This window comes from Callorhinus ursinus, unplaced genomic scaffold, assembly GCF_003265705.2.
Source record: "Callorhinus ursinus isolate GAN/ISIS: 27379988/994484 unplaced genomic scaffold, GSC_fseal_2.0 scaffold23, whole genome shotgun sequence".
NCBI classification, from domain to species: domain Eukaryota; kingdom Metazoa; phylum Chordata; class Mammalia; order Carnivora; family Otariidae; genus Callorhinus; species Callorhinus ursinus.
Window position 1 is genome coordinate 10,419,937 of NW_027397085.1, and position 18,070 is coordinate 10,438,006.

Sequence of the window (18,070 nt, forward strand, 5' to 3'; positions counted from 1 at the left end):
TAATGAAAAGCACCATGTCAACAAGAACAAAAAAAGCAGAGAGGGGTACATGGGGTTGAGAAGGGAGCGGAGGGACAGCAGTTTTAAATAGGGTGGTCAGTGTAAGCCTCAAAAAGAAAGTGACATTTGGTGAAGACTGGAAGGGAATTAGCCTCCTGGATATCCAGAGGAAGAATTTCTAACAGAGGCTGGCAACAGTCATAGAAGAGGCAGAGACAACGCCATGTCTGGCACAACTGAGAGTAACAAGGAAGCCACATGGCTGGAGTGGAATGGAGTGGAGGGAGGGGAAAACAGGAGTTAGTTAGGTCTGGGAAGTAACGGGGGCCACGTCATGTGTAAGGACTTCAGCTTTCACTCTGAATGCAATGTGGAGCAACTGCGGAATTTTGAGCAGCAAAGTGGGTGGTTCCGACTTACATTTTGGAAAGGATCTCTCTGGCTGCTCTGCTGAGCAGAGACCATAGTGAGCAGTGATGGCAGCAGAGAGACCATTTAGAGATCACAGTAGTACATACAGCGAGAGACAACAGCAACTCGGACCCAGGTATGGTAGTGAAGAAAGTGAGGAGACACCAGATCCTGGATCTACCTGAAGGCAAACCCAACAGAATCATCCAATGGCCCCGACATGCCATAAAAGAGGATAAACAGTGAAGGATGATTTCAACGTAGCCAGAGCAACTGGCAAGGGGAAGCAGCCAAGGACTGAGACAGAGAAGAGTTGTAGAACAGGACTGAGAAGCAGATGAAAAGTTTGGTTTGGGACACATTAACTTGGAGATGCCACATTCAAACAGACGTACAGAGAAGCAGTTGGAAATGCACACAAGGGGTGTGGGAGAGGTCAGCGCTAGCGATGTAAATTCAGAGACCATGAGTATATGGGCGGTAGCCATCAGAGCACATAGGACCACACAGGATAGATTAAAAATAGACAAGAGAAGAGGAATGAGATTATGCTCTGAGGCACTCCAACGTTAAGAGGCCAGAGAAACAAGAACCAGCAAAGGAGAGTAACAAGGAGCAACCAGTGAGGCAGGAAGACCACCAAGAGTCTGAAATGTCCTGGAGGCCAAGTGAGGACCACATGTGACACAAAAAAAGGACTTTGCTGTGCCATATGAGGTCTAAGAAATGACCACTGTAGCTCAAGGAGCCATGGAGGTAAGGGATAACCTCAACAAGATAGTCTCTATGAAGTAAGAGGATGAAAGCCTACTAGTCTAGGGGTTCGAGAGACGAGAAGAAGAATGAATTTGAGGCCATGAATAAAAATAACTTTTTGGAGGCGGCTGCCCATTTCAGCAATGACATTGTGAACATCTGGTAGGAAAGCAGGGCAAGAGAAGGTTTATGGAGATCCAACTAGTGTAGCATGCTTGTGTGCAGGCAAGCATGATCCAGGAGAGGGAAAATCTGTGGTAAAGAGAGGGGAGAATTGGTAAGGCAGTTTCTTTTTTAAATTGAGATGTAATTGACACATAACATTGTGTAAGTGTAAGGGGTACATTATGTTGATTTGATAAATTTATACATTGCAATATGATTACAACCACTGTGTTACCTAACACCTCTATCATAACACTTTCACTCTGAATGCAATGTGGAGCAACTGCGGAATTTTGAGCAGCAAAGTGGGTGGATCCGACTTACATTTTGAAAGGATCACTCTGGCTGCTCTGTTGAGCAGAGACCAACACTCTGGATGCAATGTATAATGAAGATCTAACCTCCTGGCAAGTTTGAGGTTTATAATATAGTATTATTAACTGTAATCACTGAGAAGTGGATTAGATTCTCAAAAACTTATTTATCTATTAGTTGCAAGTTGGCAGCTTGAACCAACTACTCCTCAATACCCCCAATGGCCATGGCGGGTTTCTTCTGACTAGGTGAAAGGAGACAGGATGGGAACACTAAGAAAGGGACTGGCCTTAGACATGAGCGTGATTAGTTACTTAAAACTATCCTCTGACCAGCGTGAACCGTTACCTAAGCAACAAGCAGGGAGAGAGAGGATATGAGTGTAGACACTGGGTGAGGGGAAGTCTCTCTTCTGTTTCAATTTTCTCACCAATGTAGGGATCAAGTTCATCAGCTAAGAGTGAAGATGGAAGGAAAGATATTTAAAATCTGAGGAAAGAGGGGATCAGAAAAAGGCACCCTAAAAAAAGCCATCTTCATTATTAAGTAAGAAAATAAAATATTCAATTATTCAACTCAACAAACTGAAAGAAAATCAAATAAACCTAAGGGAAGCAAAAGAAAGAATCATTAAAAAGATAAAACAGAAATTAAGGGATTAGAATATAAGCAGTAGAATAGCTGGTTCTTTGAAAAGATCAATAAAATATACAAACCTCTCACAAAGCTTATCAAGAGGGAAAATACAATTATACAACACTGGAAATAAAATGAATATAAGCCAAAGAGACAAAGGAAATTTAATACAAGTATAAGGGAATACACATGACTTTATGCTAAAAATTTGAAAGGCTAGATGAAAAGAAAGGATTCCTAAGAAAATATAAATTGTCAAAATTGACTTGAGAAGCAGACTCCGAACAATTCAATAACTGTATGGAAATAGACAATGCTGACAATGATTTTACAGCACTATCAAACCTTTATGAGACAGAATTTTTATGCTTTTTAAGCATGTTATATGGTATAGAAAAAAAAAATCAAAGAAAGTTTCCCATTTCATTTTATAAAACCCAGCATAACCTGAACATAGAAACTCCAAAAACAAGTTTAAGAAATATAAACCCATCTTACTCATAAATATAAATCAAAAATCCTAATATAATTATCAAATCACATACAGTTATAATGTGATAGTTAGATGCTGAAACTGCATTTGGAAAAATAAATCAAAAAAATCATTCCTAATAAGATGTTTTAGTAAACTCACATTAAACATCTTTCACTAGCCAGTATGAGACCCTGTTTCACAATTAACTTCCAAAATCCTCCCATTAGCCTCAGAAGCACATATCAGTGCTCAACAAATATTAGCTAGTTATTACTATTATTACTGTGTTAAAACACTAATGTCTGCTCCTACCACTAATATTTAATATCTCCTTATAACGGTAACTATTCCCTGTCCTCAGGAGAGTTAACTATGGCCAATGCTTAAAAAAACTTAAGCATAAATTCAAGCAGGTTGACCACAAACTTTTCTAAAATGAAACACAAATTCTCTAAGGAAAAAAAGTCTGTTTTAATTGCATTTTAACAATGTAGTAAATCTTGATATGTGCCCTAATTTCAATGATTTAGGAAAAACAAATTTATAAAACACTGAATGGTAAGGCAAGAATAGTTTATGTCAGCTCACCTTGTAAAAGGTATAGGATTATGTATAACCTACTGAACATTCGGTCTTAATATTTACTCAGCTGATAGTTTATAAATAAGAAATTCTTCAGCTTAAGGAGGAAAAGAAAACTTTAAAAACCTGCCAACTTTATTTTACACTGATTTCCCACTGGGAAGAAAACTCATTAGGTACTGAAGTAGTTGCTTTATATTTCCTCCAAAAAGAATTACTTAACATCTTCCCTTGAAACTCTGGAGGTTTGAGAAAGCCTTTTAAATCGCCAAGCAAAAGGAAGTAACTGAGGTGGTACCTTCTTGGTTGTAGTCAACTCTAGCGCAAGGCAACCTCATGACATCCACTATACGTGGATTCCTAGATTCCCCCCCCCAAAAAAAGAATTCCCAAACACAGGCAGTTCAGTTCCATAACTCACTACAACCTTTCTGTATTTGAAAGATCCATTGCTTTTCCTCCAGAGAAGTCAGGAAATTCCTTGTTTCTTAGAAAATGCCAGGATGTAACTGTACTTGCTATGAAAGACCAGAAGAGGAGGCAATACAGAGCTCGTGAGTTAAGCACATGAGAGACGAAGGTATTAAGTACAAAACAAGGTTACTCTTTGAAAAAGCTAAGTTTTGTTGAAGAACTCGACTGGAAGTCAAACAAGAGGCATGGAAGAAAAACTGAATAGCAGAGAGAGTAACCAAGAAGGAATAAGACCTCATATACAGGCTACATATGCGGAGGAAGAAAAAATGAGGGTAACAAAGCATTATGGTAACAGGGCACAATCAAGGTCAATTTGGGGAGATTAGGAATGCATGTGAAGTTCAAACAAGGGTTTTTCTTGAAACCATGAAATTGTGTTATCAAACACAATGACCTGTAATAGCTACCTCTAAGTTTGTTCACCAGACTCACAGCCCATTTCTCTGCAAATGGCCACCTGGGAGACACCGCAGCCATGTCCGCGCCGTGTGACTTTGCCCAAGCCCCAGCCCTGAAGTCGCCCCTCCACACGCTGAGTCAGTCCTGCTCTTGACAGTCTGCCTCTGCTGGGCCCTTGAACTGGCTCTAGGCCCTGGAGTTCGGTAGACTTCTGAAGAGCCTTTACTAAGAAAAGCCCATGCTAAACTAACAAAATACCAGCAGGTGAGAGGCCATGTGTCTGACTCAATGAGCAAGAAGATTTTGTGATCTGATAACCCATACTTAACGGTAAACTTTAAGGTACTCCTAAAAATACCTTCCAATATGTCCTCTTTCATTTTGCTTATGCTTTATTACCCCGGCAAAGCAAACCAAAAACTGGTTTTAAACATACGTATCATACCATATAAACCCCACAGATATCAAGAAGAGTCTTTCAAAGAAGATATTTTTTAAAGCATACAGGATGTGAGCCTCTGTGCAATGGCCAAGAGCAACAAAACATTGTCACAGCTGAAATGAAGTCCCTCGTGTCCCAGCAAGAGCTCGAGGAGGCAGGAAGGCTAACAGCTGTGCGGAGGCGGTGGGAACCAGGCCTGGACTCCGTTGTCACACGGCTTCCTTCGACCTTAACAGGACTAAGCCTAAATGGAAATGACTAAGACAACTAGTACCTGAGAACCATCCCAGTGATAATGGGTAGAGATAATCTTCTAGAAACCTTTTATAAATATGAACATAAAGGAGATTTGGTACAGCCTCCACAACACCAAACTGAGGCCAAGGACACCAAAAAAATACCTCAGACTGAAATGCTTAGAAGACTTTTCTAACGTGGAGATCTGTTAAATGCCTAGCAACCTCCCCAGGGAAATAGCAGAGAAGTCACTGAGAGCAGAGCGAGAAATTCATTTCTGAAAGCCTCTTTCCCAACTTGGGAAATTTAACTCTATGCCTTTGTAATCCCCAGAGACAGCTTGGCTGAGGCTGCACTGGGTGTAACCATATGTCAAAACTAATACATGGGATATGCTACTCACCCACAGTTTGTCAGAAAATAGTCAAAACTAAAAGTGCCAAAGGACTTTTTTCTTTATGGATAGGAGCATAAGGTGTGACTTTATAACATTAAAAATACTTTGTCCTTTACGGAGAAAGACAATTATTTAAACAGGCTATGTTTAAAAGACCAAAGAAATAGGCATTTCCTTTTTGGGGGGGGGGTACTTGGGGGCAGCCACGTTGGCCATCTTTCTTTCTTTAATAGCAATTTAACCAAAAGTGAATCGTTCTCTCCATACTCCTCTACTTGGCTAGAAAGTCCTAGTCAAACCCTGGGTCTTCCTCCTTCAGGACTCAGCTCAGGATTCAGTCCAAGCTCCACTAGGAAATCCTCCCTCCTAAGATCCAAGGCCCCACGGAAATCTTTACTTCCCTCTAGCTGAGTGTGCATCACCTAGGATCAGACGGCCAAGCACCCCCCTACAGGCCAGAGACGCAAATAAGAAAAACAAAACAGAACAGACCAAGAGAAACAAGAAGCAAGATGTTCCCTCTACCGCAGGCTGGTTTAAGAGGCAGGGGAGTGTGTGGAGAGACCCAGGTGGAGGATAAGTACACGAGGAACAAACCTTTTTGGATGAATCCCACCAACAATGTTCCCGGTAGAAATTATTTTTTATTCTAGGCTTCTTGGTACAGAACTTAAGATGACACTAACACAAATAAATTTTCCCAAAAAACATAGGCCTCACTAAAGGAAAACTCAATCGAAGCAAATTCAACCCATTTTCTGATGGTTTATATAGTTTCACATTATAGAGAGAATACTCAGATATAATTAGTGTTTTTACCTTCTACAAGTGTAACAACTTCCAATACTGTTTTAGCAAAAATCATCCTGAGTTATTATTACCAAGACATCAGTTCTCCCCAGTTTGATCTAGAAGATTCAGCGCAACCCCAATTAAAATCCCAGCAAATTACTTTGTGGATACTGACAAAGTGATTTTTTTTTAAAGATTTAATTTATTTGAGAGAGAGAGAGAGCGTGCACGTGAGGGGGGGAGGGGTAGAGGGAGAAGCAGACTCCCTGCTAAGCAGGGAGCCTGATATGGGGCTTGATCCAGGACCTTGAGATCATGACCTGAGCCGAATGGAGACGCTTAACGGACTGAGCCACCCAGGCGCCCCCTGACAAAGTGATTTTAAACTTTTTAAGAAGAGACAAAACATCCAGAATAGTCAATACAATTTTAAGAGAAGCAGAAATTTGGAAGACTGACACCACCTGATTTTAAGACTTACTATGAAGCTACAGTAATCAAGACCATATGGCTCTGGTGAAAGAACAGACAGATAGATTCATGGAACAGAACAGAGAAGACCCGACAGACCCACATAAATTGTCGATTAATTTTTGACAAAAGAACAAACCAACATAATAGAGTACAGACAGTATTTTCAAAAAAATGGTGTTGCAACATGTACATGCAAGAAAATGACTCTAGATGCAGACCTTACACCCTTCACAAAAATTAACTCAAGATGTATCTTAGCCTTAAATGTTAAATAGAAAACTATAAAACTCCTGGAACATAAGAGAAAACCTAGATGACCTCAGGTATGGAAATGGCTTTTGAAATTTAATACCAAAAGTGTGATTCATGAAAGAAATGAGAGCTGGACTGGACTACAATTAAAAACTTCTGCTCTGTGGACGACAGTGTCAAGAGCATGAGAAGATAAGCCACAGACTGTGACAAAGTATTTGCAAAAGACAAATCTGATTAAGGACTGTTAACCAAAATACATAAAGAACTCGTAAAACTCAACCCTAAAAAAACAAACTACCCAATTAAAAATTTAGCCAAAAACCTGGATAGACATCTCACCAAATAAGATATACATATAGCAAATAAGCATATGAAAGGATACTCCATATCATATGCCACCCAGAAAACATAAATTAAAACTAAATGAGTTGCCATATACACCCATGAGAATACCCAAAATCCAAATGACTGATAATACTGAATTCTGGCAAGGATGTGAAGCAACGGTAACTATCATTCATTGCTGGTAGGAATGCAAACTGGCCGAGCCATTTTGGAAGACAGCTTGGCAGTTTCTTAGAAAACTAACATACTTTTACCATATGATCCAACAATCATGTTCCCTGGTGTTTAAACAAAGGAGTTGAAAACTTATGTCCCCACAAGGACCTGTACGTGGATATTTACAGCAGCTTTGTTTGTAACTGCCAAAACTTGGAAGCTACCAAGATGTCCTTCAGTAGGGTAAATGGATACACCAGAGTATGGAGTATTATTTGGCACTAAAAAGAAAAGAGCTATCAAGCCATGAAAAGACATAAAAGAACCTCAAATGTGCATTGCTAAGTGAAAAAAGCCAATCTGAAAAACCTATATTATATGATTCCAGCCACATGACATTCTGGAAAAGGCTAAACTATAGGGACTGTAAAAAGATCAGTGGTTGCCACAAGTTGAGCCGGTGGGAGCGGGATAAACAGGTGGAACACAGAATTTTTAGGGCAGTTAAACTACTCTGCGTGATATGATAATGATGGATGTCATTACGCATTTGTTCAAAGCTACAGAATGTACAAAATCAATAGTGAAACCTAAGGTAAACCACGGATTTGGGGTAATCATGATGTGATGTGTCAATGTAGATTCATCAATGGTAACAAATAAACCATTCCGGTAGGGGACATGGATAGTGGAAGAGAATGTGCATGCACAGGGGCTGGGAGTATATAGGAAATCTCTTTACCTGCCTCTCCATTCTTCTGTGAACTATAAACTTCACTCTAAAAAGATTTAATAAAAAATCATCCTGAGTAATGGTTTTCTTCTAGAATCTTTAAAGAGTATTCCTTGGAAGTCTTTTTCTTTCAGACTTCAATGGAGGTAAACTGAGTCAAAATTAAATCCACTTTGGAAACAAATCAAACAGAAATAATACAGGCTTAAAATCTTTTTTTTTAATCCTTTTTTTTTAAAGATTTTATTTATTTATTTTGACAGAGAGACAGCGAGAGAGAGAAAACAAGCAGGGGGAGTCGGAGGAGGAGAAGCAGGCTTCCCGCTGAGCAGGGAGCCCGATGAGGGGCTCAATCCCAGGACCCTGAGATCATGACCTGAGCCAAAGGCAGATGCTTAAATGACTGAGCCACCCAGGTGCCCCTCAGGCTTAAAATCTTTACTACATTCATTTGCAAAGTGAATCTCCTAGCAGGATCCAGTATTTCCCAAATTCGTTTTTTTATTTAAATTCAGTTAATTAACATATAATGTATTATTTATTTCAGGGGTACAGGTCTGTGACTCATCAGTCTCATATAATACCCAAGGCTCATCACAACACATACCCTCCCCAATGTCCATCACCCAGTCACCCCATCCCTCCCACCCCCCTCCACTCCAGCAACCCTCAGTTTGTGAAGAAGACTTTTCTCCTACATTACTCTTCAGGACTGTTCACATAAATGTACTTTGAAAAATCCTGGATTATATACAAAGGGTCTAAAATGGGAGCTACCGATGAGTTAAATTCTGAAACAAAGCTGCCAGGTCAAAACTATGCTCTGTTCCTTATAACAGGTATCTGGAACTTTCATACACTGCTAGGAGGGGTTTAACTTGGTATAAACACTTTGAAAAAACTGATGGGCACTGATTCCTAAGGTCAAAACTTACACATTACCATAAAACCAAACTCCTAGATAGATACATGCAATTGTCATGAAATACCACATGTAAGAGTGCCCATGGCAGCAGGACTCATAGTGACGCCCCACTGAAAACAACACACGTTGTTAATGGCATAAGGGATAAAACCATAGTAGTATCTTCACACAATGGGTGTGATGGTCAGAAAAATGCTCCCTTCCCAAAATTCCACATCCAAATCCCTGGAACCTGTGACTACTACCTTCCACGGCAAAAGGATGTTGCAGGGGTGATTAAGTTAAGGAGACTGAGATGGGGAGAAGATCCAAGTGGGCCCTGATTGTAATCCCACGTGTTCTTCTAAGAGGGAGGCAGAGGGAAATTTGAGGACAGAAGAGGTAAAGTGAAGAGGAAGCCAATACTGGAGTGACATGTTTTGACAATGGAGAGAGCAGCCTCAGGCCAAGGAATCCAGGTGGCCATGAGAAGCAGAAGACAAGGAAACAGAGTCTCCCCTCAGAGTCTACAAAACGGAGTCCCGCCAACACGGTGACTTCAGCCCCAACTGCAGACTTCTGACCTGCAGAACTGTACCACAATAAAGTTGCAGGGCTTTAAACTGCTTTGTGATACTCAGTTACAACAGTAACAGGAAATTGATGCAATGGGGTACTATACAGAAATGGGAAAGAATACACAACTGTTACCCATGACAACAGGCAGGATTTTCACAGGCATCCCAGTTGGAAAACGAAACCAGACACAATGGGGCACAGTGTAGGATGGCCTTCCTATCAAGTTCAATAACAGGTCAAATGAACGCATAGGGGCAGAGGTCAGAACAGCCGTGATCTCTGGGAAGTGGCAGGGACTTGAAGGGATGCACAAGAGCATCTGGAAGAGGAATCTATTTCTTAATAAAGGTTGTGGTTACATGGGTCTAATGTACGCTGAGAAAATTCATCAAATTACACACAAGTAATGTGTATACTTTTCTATCCATGTAGTATACATCAACAGAGGTTTTGTGTGGTTATTTTAACTGTTTTTTTTTTTTCTTTTTAACCATTAGATCCAAATGACTCATAAAATAAATCCCTCTAGGGGAGGCCCTGGTTGGGAGCAATCCACTGCGTGGCCACTCTCACACTGTGAGGGAGAGAAACAAAGATAAGGAGGCCACTGACTATACCCAGGAAGTCGATAAGGAAACCAGAAGAATTAGATTCTGAACAAACAAAAATAAATCAATGATTCTAACAGAACATGAGGTTTTTGCAAATAAAGAGTCTAGAGTGACAATTCCAGCTTTCCAACAATTCCACCCATTATGTTATACTAACAAAGTTAGATTAAGAATTTAGTAGAGAAGCTCCAGTGAATCCACTGGGCTAGGGAAGGTGGGCATGTGTCTGTAGTCTCACATCTAGGGAAAAAAGATGAAGAAAGACAACAATCAGTGAGAAAAGGCATGCCCAGCTCACAAGGTCATGAGGCAACCACAGGGTCCTTCTCTCTTGTACTCTTATCAAGTGCAAGAACAATAAAAGTAATAATACTTTGACCTTGACATGTTACATATTAGAAAACATAACCAACACCACTATAGCATGATAGAGTTTAAAAGAAACATATAGTATTTTCCTAATACATATTATTAGGAAATAGCAATACACACACACCCCAACCACTGCTTCCTCTGGCATATCAGATCAGAATGAATCTGAATGCAAAGTCACACAGTTTCTATAATTCTAAATGAATAAATCCAGTAGAGACAGGGAAGAAGTTAAACTTAAAGCATTACAAGGAGGACCGAAGCAGAGATGGGTCATGCCAGTTCCAGAAAGGGCAAGTCCTGACTTTAACAATGTAAGGAGGGAGGCAGCAGAGACTAGTACTTTTTCTTCCCTTATATTATTGGGGCCAAGGGTATGAAGGTATTTGCCGGCTGGAAAAGCTAAGAGTCCGTCCTACAGTTCAAACAGTTTGCAGTCTACATGCCTGTATGGCACCAAACCTGGGTGGAACGCTTCATTTTCTAAAGCTTAAGATCACCTTACTGCAACACCTACATGTACCAGAAGAGGCTCGGAGACACTGAGAATCACAAAGCCAGTATGTCACCAAGTGGAGATTCCAACACCCTGGTGACTCTCTTTATCCCACATTTGGTCTATTGTGAATCAGTTTCACCATTAACACAGTGATATGGGAATAGGCTTAACACTGCACTCCCACCCAAAATTCACATGTAGAATGAGCACTGTACACCTCAATCCCACTGAATTCTTAATTTCACTAGATTTTCACTGAAATCATATAACTGCATATAAAATAATTTTATAGTAAACTCAATAGGAAATGGAGAGATCAATAGTCAGAATGTCAATATGGCTTTGAAAATGCATTTTGACACCTCAATGTCCCTGAAGGTAATATGGTCAAGCTCAAAACATACATTCTCAGTTACCCGAAAGGCAGAACAATGAAGGATTTTGAAGCTTCGGGAAATTGAGAATCTAGAAAAAAACCTGAAAGAAAGCAAACTGTCAACAACAGCTAAATCTGGGTTGTGTCTGTGATATTCTTGGTGCCTTTCTGGAGATGTGGAAATTTTAACGGAAGGAAAAATTAAAGAATTTCACAGAAAATTTCTATGAAACAGCCACCTGTAAAAAATGTTTTGGGTACTTTTAGGAAAAAAACAGTAACAGGCATGAAAGAAAAGTCTAGCTTTGAAAAACAAAGTCTTAACAGAGAAAATTATATGCTTTCTACTGGCACAGCCCCATAACTATCTCTCAGTGTAAATTCTTATTAATACCTATCCCATTTTCACATAATTTTAAAATTTCAGCATTTTTTTTCCATTTTCCCAAGATTAAATGATTATTAAAAAAGCGCGCGACACTGTATAGAAATCAACATTCTCTCCCATAATTCTGTGCATCTGGGACTATAGAAATGTCACTGTCCCTGCCCCACATCTTCAAATTAACATTCTCAGGTCACAACAATAAGTCTTCCCAAAGGGGACCTTCCGGAAAAACAAGCTATTTCCTCGGCTCATATTTCCCTCTTTTTGTAGCATGCACCAGTAATCTATCCAAGAAGTATATACTGGGGAGTAAGGAGGGCATCCACCAGCAAGCCCACAGTTGTTGACAGCCATGAGATTAGAGACAAGCACAAAGGGATAGGTCTACATACTGGCAAAAAATCCTGTGACAGCTTGGGAATAACTCTTCATTTCCACTCATGGTGGAAACCCCACTGTCCAGTGCATAGGTATTGACGAGGTAGGCCAGTGAGTTACAGAGCCACAAAGAAATGATGTCACCTAGGAGGCGAGGAATAAGACCCGCAAAAAATCCTAGGATGCCCTCTTCACGATAGATGGTTACTATGGAGTCATAAAGTCCACAGTACTTGGATTCTCTGCCAATGAATTGTACCATAGATCTCAGAGTGATCACATGGAAGGGATGTGTGATGAGGGTAGCAGCAGAACGGGCCATCGTCTCTCGAGTTGTCTCCTTGATGACTTGGTCAAAGGAAAGTGTGACTTCTTTCTGTACATTTCCGGGGCCTAAATCCTCAACCTTGTCACATTCCTGGTAATGCTGTAAAACTTTACCATGGACCACAGTTCCAAGGACACCTGAACACAGTCTTGGAGTTAAGCCTGTGAACAACCCACACTTCCCATCGATGCTCGCAATGTGCTGAGCATAACAAGAGACCAGGAAGCTGACATACTTGCAGCCCAAAAATATTTCGTCCTATTGTTGGAGGAAGAGGCTCATATCCCACCTGGATGAGCACCTTCAGGTACATGAGCGGCTGGGACAGGATGGTGAGGCCGGAGCCCAGGAGCACCTGACTGGCCACGTCCACCATGATGGCACCCGCGGACGGACAGACCGAGCCACTGAGCGGCCAAGCCGCTCAAAATCTCAGCATTTTTAAATGTGTTTTTTCCCCAGAAAATTTCTATGTTCTCAAACACATGCTACCACCCCAGGAAATAAATTCACTTTCTGTTGAAGAAAATGCATGAAAACTGAAATTCAATTCTTTTGCATGTTATCATTACCGTTTTAAACAATTAATGGCTAACAAATGGGTTTACAACAGAAAACCCGTCTAAGACCTGAACAGCAGGCAAATCTGCAGCTCACTATAACTAGAGGGAAATGACTGTTTATCCCCTATAAACCGAAGGCCAAGTTGAGGGAATGCAGAAAGCCAACCACAAACTCAATCCCAATAAGGAGGTCAGAACAGCGTGCAATGGTTACCGCACGGAAGCCGCTACTGTCCTTCTTATGGAAAAGGCAACCAAAGCTCAGAGTTCAAGCAGCTCACTGAAGTCAGTTACATATGATGAGCTCCAACAAAGCATTCTTTGTGTCATGCAATCCTACCTCTACCAATAAAATTCAACATCACCAAGAGCTCACTGAGACTCTGAGAGGCCCATTCACAGTGCCATGCCATCTTTCAGCCACTGGCCAGACAGTCATACCCATGCTGCTTCACGATTAAGAAAATGCAGTGCAGGACGTCTGAGTGGCTCAGTCGGTTGTCTGCCTTCGGCTCAAGTCATGATCCCAAGGTCCTGGGATGGAACCCCATGTCTGGGCTCCCTGCTCGGCAGGGAGTTTGCTTCTTCCTCTCCCTCTGCCCCTCCCCCCACTCGTGTGCGTGCATGCTCTCTCTCTCTCTCTCTCTCTCAAATAAATAAATATTTTTAAAAAAGGAAAGAAGAGGAACAGGAAAAGGAAAGGAAATGCAGTGCTGGGGGGCCTGGCTGGCTCAGTCAGGAGAGCATGCAACTCCTGATCTAAGGGTTGTGAGTTTGAGCCCTACCTTGGGTGTAGAGATTTCTTTTTTTAAGATTTTATTTTTAAGAAAAAAAAAGAAAATGCAGTTCAGAGTTAAGTGTAACCCAAGCTGGCGGTTAAGCCAAGACACTAATCTCATTTTTCCAACTCCCAAGTCTTACACTTTCTTCCACAAATCATAAAAGCAAACATGCTAGCTACAGGGGCCGCAGGGTATAATAAAACCAGGACAAGCTTTGCACAGCTGGGTTTGACTCTCACTTGGTAGTTTTGTGAACTTAGAAAAGTTATTTCTTTGATTTCTAGTCTCCTCATTTTAAATGCATCTATCAGCACCCATCCCCTTCCCTGGAAAGACCAGAATAGATGTGTGACAGATCTGGTACTTACGGACACTCAAATGGTAACTGTTAGTATTATCCATGACAACACAGGCTCTTGCCTCGTAGTAACTATTTCATTACGCAGTACTGAATGCATGCTAGCCCAAGAAATCAACCCTTTGAAGTCAACACAAAGAGTTCAAATACTTCACAATAAAGAGTTTGAAAGGCACTGCTCTTTACCATAGTATATGTCCTTTGTGTTTATCACTCCAGGGTCTAAACATTTTCCCAATTATGGGCTGAATTACATCTCCACCATCAAATTCATATGTTGAAGTTCTAAGACCCAGTACCTCAGACTGTGACTATATTTGGAGATGCAGTCTTCAAAGAGGCAATTAAAATTAAACGAAGTCACTAGAGTAGTGTCTAACCCAATCCAAGGAGATTAAGACACAAGCACAGAGAAAAAACCACCATGTGAAGACACAGGAAGAAGATGGTTACCTACAAGCCAAAGAGAAAGGCCCTCAGAATAAAATCAACCCTGCCAACACCTTGATCTTGGACTTCCAGCCAACAGAACTGTGAGGAAATAAATGTCTCTTGTTAGAGCCAAGACCCTGATATTTTGTTGCGACGGCCCCAGAAGAGGGATGCACCCATCCAGTACCATCCTCCCCCACCTGCAGCCCAACCCAGGTACGAAGGACACACAGCTGTGACCACCACTACCACACAAGGTGCTTGAAAATTGCCACAAATGAGTGCTAAAGTAGAACCTGTTGTATGCTAGTCGATCCGGTATTTCCAGTCCACAAAAGAATTAACCTTTTCTATCACTTTCAACAGTAGTGGCTAGCTCATAGGCCTCCATGAGGAGGAACTGGAATTCAGGAGCAGAAGAGCTCTGGCCCTCTACTGGTATCTTCTTAAGTCAGACTGGGCTCTCTTCAGGTGGAAGCCTCCCTATAGGGAAACAGGTTAAGGCCCAGATGGAGCCTTACTGCTCCAAGTCCAGGGGCACCACAGAGCTTTCAGAGTTAGGGCACTTTTTTTAAAAATATTTTACTTATTTATTTGACAGAGAAAGAACATGCACGAGCAGGGGAGGGGGGCGCAGAGGGAGAAGTAGGTTCCCCACTGAGCAGGGAGCCCAATGGGGGGGGGTCGATCCCAGGACCCTGAGATCATGACCCGAGCCGAAGGCAGATGCTTAACCAACTGAGCCACCCAGGGCAGGTATACTTTCAAGTAAAAATTACAACAGCTTTGAAAGTGCTATCTTGTCATTTGCAACATCATGAATGGACCTACAGGGTATTACACAAAGCGAAATAAGTCAGACTGAGACCAAAACCATATGATTTCACTTACATGCGGAATCTAAAAAAAAAAACAAAACAAAAGAAAACAAAAAAAAGAACAAGCAAAACAGAAACAGACCCCTAGATACAGAGAGAACAAGCTGGCAGTTGCCAAAGGGGTGGGGGGGTGAGGGGAGGGAGAGAGCAGAGATGAAGAGAATGAAGAGATACGATATCCCAGTTATAAAATAAGACATGGGGATGTAATGTACAGCATAGGGAATAAAGTCAATAATAATGTAACAGCCTTGTATGGTGACAGATGGCTATCAGACTTATTGTGGTAACTACCTCAAAATGTATATAAATACCAAATCACTATGTTGTACACCTGAAACGAATACAATACTTTATGTCAATTCTTCAATAAAAAATTAAGGCAAAACAAAAAAATTACAATAGTTTTCAAAGACTAGCACTGCATTTATAGTTCCCTGACTTACGCCAGATTATAAAGAAACTATATATTACCACTGTTATTTTTAGATGTTCAGATAAAGCCTAAGAGCAAAGTTTCCTGTGCTCAAAACATTTACTCAACACAGAGTAATTCAGCTATGGCTATTTATCAATCTAAGTTAAACTCTGCTGGATTGTCCCCAGAGAGCTAAATCCCCATTTTACATAATGGCAATTATTCAAAATGCCTGGTCTGAAGAAAGATAGGGACTAACCGAAGATGAAGAATGTTTATGAAACACTGGCTTGAGGGCTTCATCTCATCACTTTAAACAACATAAAATTACTATTTCTCTGTTCCACCATCAGAACACACATTTTCCTAGAAAATTCTACGTTTTGGCAGAGTAGCTTTCGGTAAGAAGTTATGGACAACAATCATGACAATTAACATTCCCTAAAAGAATATACAGAATGACATGTCTTATTAACCTCAAATGCTACTTCCTTTTACAATAAATTTAAATTTCAAATTACAAATTGCCCCCCCCTTCCATTTCACATGGTATTATGAATAAGGGGTGTGTTTGGGCTTGGCTCTGTCCTCCAACTCACCTTGGCATATTTACTGAACCCTCTCCGCCTCAGGCATGGATTACGGTCATGATCACAGGCGTAAATCAGATGGTGAAGGTGTCTCTGCTACCCTCAAGTCCCTTGTACTGTTGAAGATGAATAAAAATTCTGGGGACAGTAGAGCACTATTTCTCAGAGTAGTCCCTGGATCAATTCAACTGGTATCACAGGGGGTTGGCTATTAAAGATGCAGATTCCTAGGCTGCAGCTAGAGTTTACTAATCTCAGGACAGTGCCCAGATATCTTCATATCTTCATATTAATCAACTTCCCAACTGATTCTTATACTGAGGACAGTTTAAGACCCAAAGCAACATACAGTACATGCTACTGGCACGGGGCCTTGGCCTCTGATACTACCATTTAGAGCTTGTGTGACCATGGGGAAGTTACTTCACCTCACTTCCCCACCAGTATTCTAGGGACAACAGTACCTACCCCGAGAGGTGCTGGAAGAGAACACAAAATAATCTACACCAAGCCTTCAACATGCTGCCTAACACACAGCACATACTGAAACATGTGGGCTGTTATAATTACAATATACAAAAGGACTTTGAATTTATTGATTAATTTTGGTTGAGTCACTGATTAACACATTAAAACAAAGTGAGTATTCTAAGGGAACCATGGAAACATGTCTTCTGATGGTAAGTCACAAGGTTCTGAGGGCTCAGATTTTAAATAATGTTTAATGGTAAATGCCAGGCATATGGCTCTAAGAACGCAGGCTGAAAACGGAATTCTGTAGTCAACAAGGTTTGCATTTCACAACATCTTAAATGGAGGTGTCAGAACAGACTTGGGGGGACCTAAAACCATTCCTATGAAACATAATTTGTGCCATCCAAAATCACACCACAGCATTCGCCTGTATAATTACGTATTTGGCTCAGATTTTGTTTTTATCATTTATATCTTTTGTTTTCATCTTAAAAAAAGAAATTCCTATGTACCAGTAGAGCAGAGATTAGAAACACACCTGGGACTTTCGTACAACTAAAGCAGCACATGTATTTAATTATGGTGAGGTTTCTGTCATTATCATTCTAAACATGCTCATGCTATACCCATTAAAAACAGAAAAAAAGGAAGCTGTGGGGAAATGCAGACAGCACATGGTAAGTTTAATCTTTAGATGATCTCAAATGAATCTGTGCAAGCAGAATTCTAAATTACTGCATGTAAATAAAAAACGTGAAATCTGCCCCTCCAATATCCACTCTCCAGAAACAGCTTCCGGATCATTTTGGAAGGGAGCCCCATCCAGGAACTAGGTCCCCAGAAGAACCATGATGACTACTCAGTGCAGTTTCTGTGGCTTGGGAGACACAAAATATTCACAGCTTGATCCCAGATTAGGAAGCCCATAAGAACCCTCATGCTAATTGAGTGATCCCTCTTCCAGAGTACCTGGTACCCTAAAATATATGAAATTTCTGACTGTCTACTTAAAGGACAATAAGCTCCAGATTCTTATGCACAGGAAGACACAAAAGATATGTAAGAGTAAAGCACAGGAGCAGGAACAATGGTG

General features: G+C 40.8%; 1 protein-coding gene and 1 pseudogene across 5 annotated transcripts in view; both read right to left on the reverse strand.

Annotated features, from left to right (window-relative positions):
• Positions 1 to 18,070, reverse strand: part of MAST4 (microtubule associated serine/threonine kinase family member 4) — a 546,892-nt gene that overhangs the window by 425,324 nt on the left and 103,498 nt on the right. The window lies entirely within an intron of this gene.
• Positions 11,824 to 12,879, reverse strand: LOC112839820 (mitochondrial carrier homolog 2 pseudogene; annotated as a pseudogene).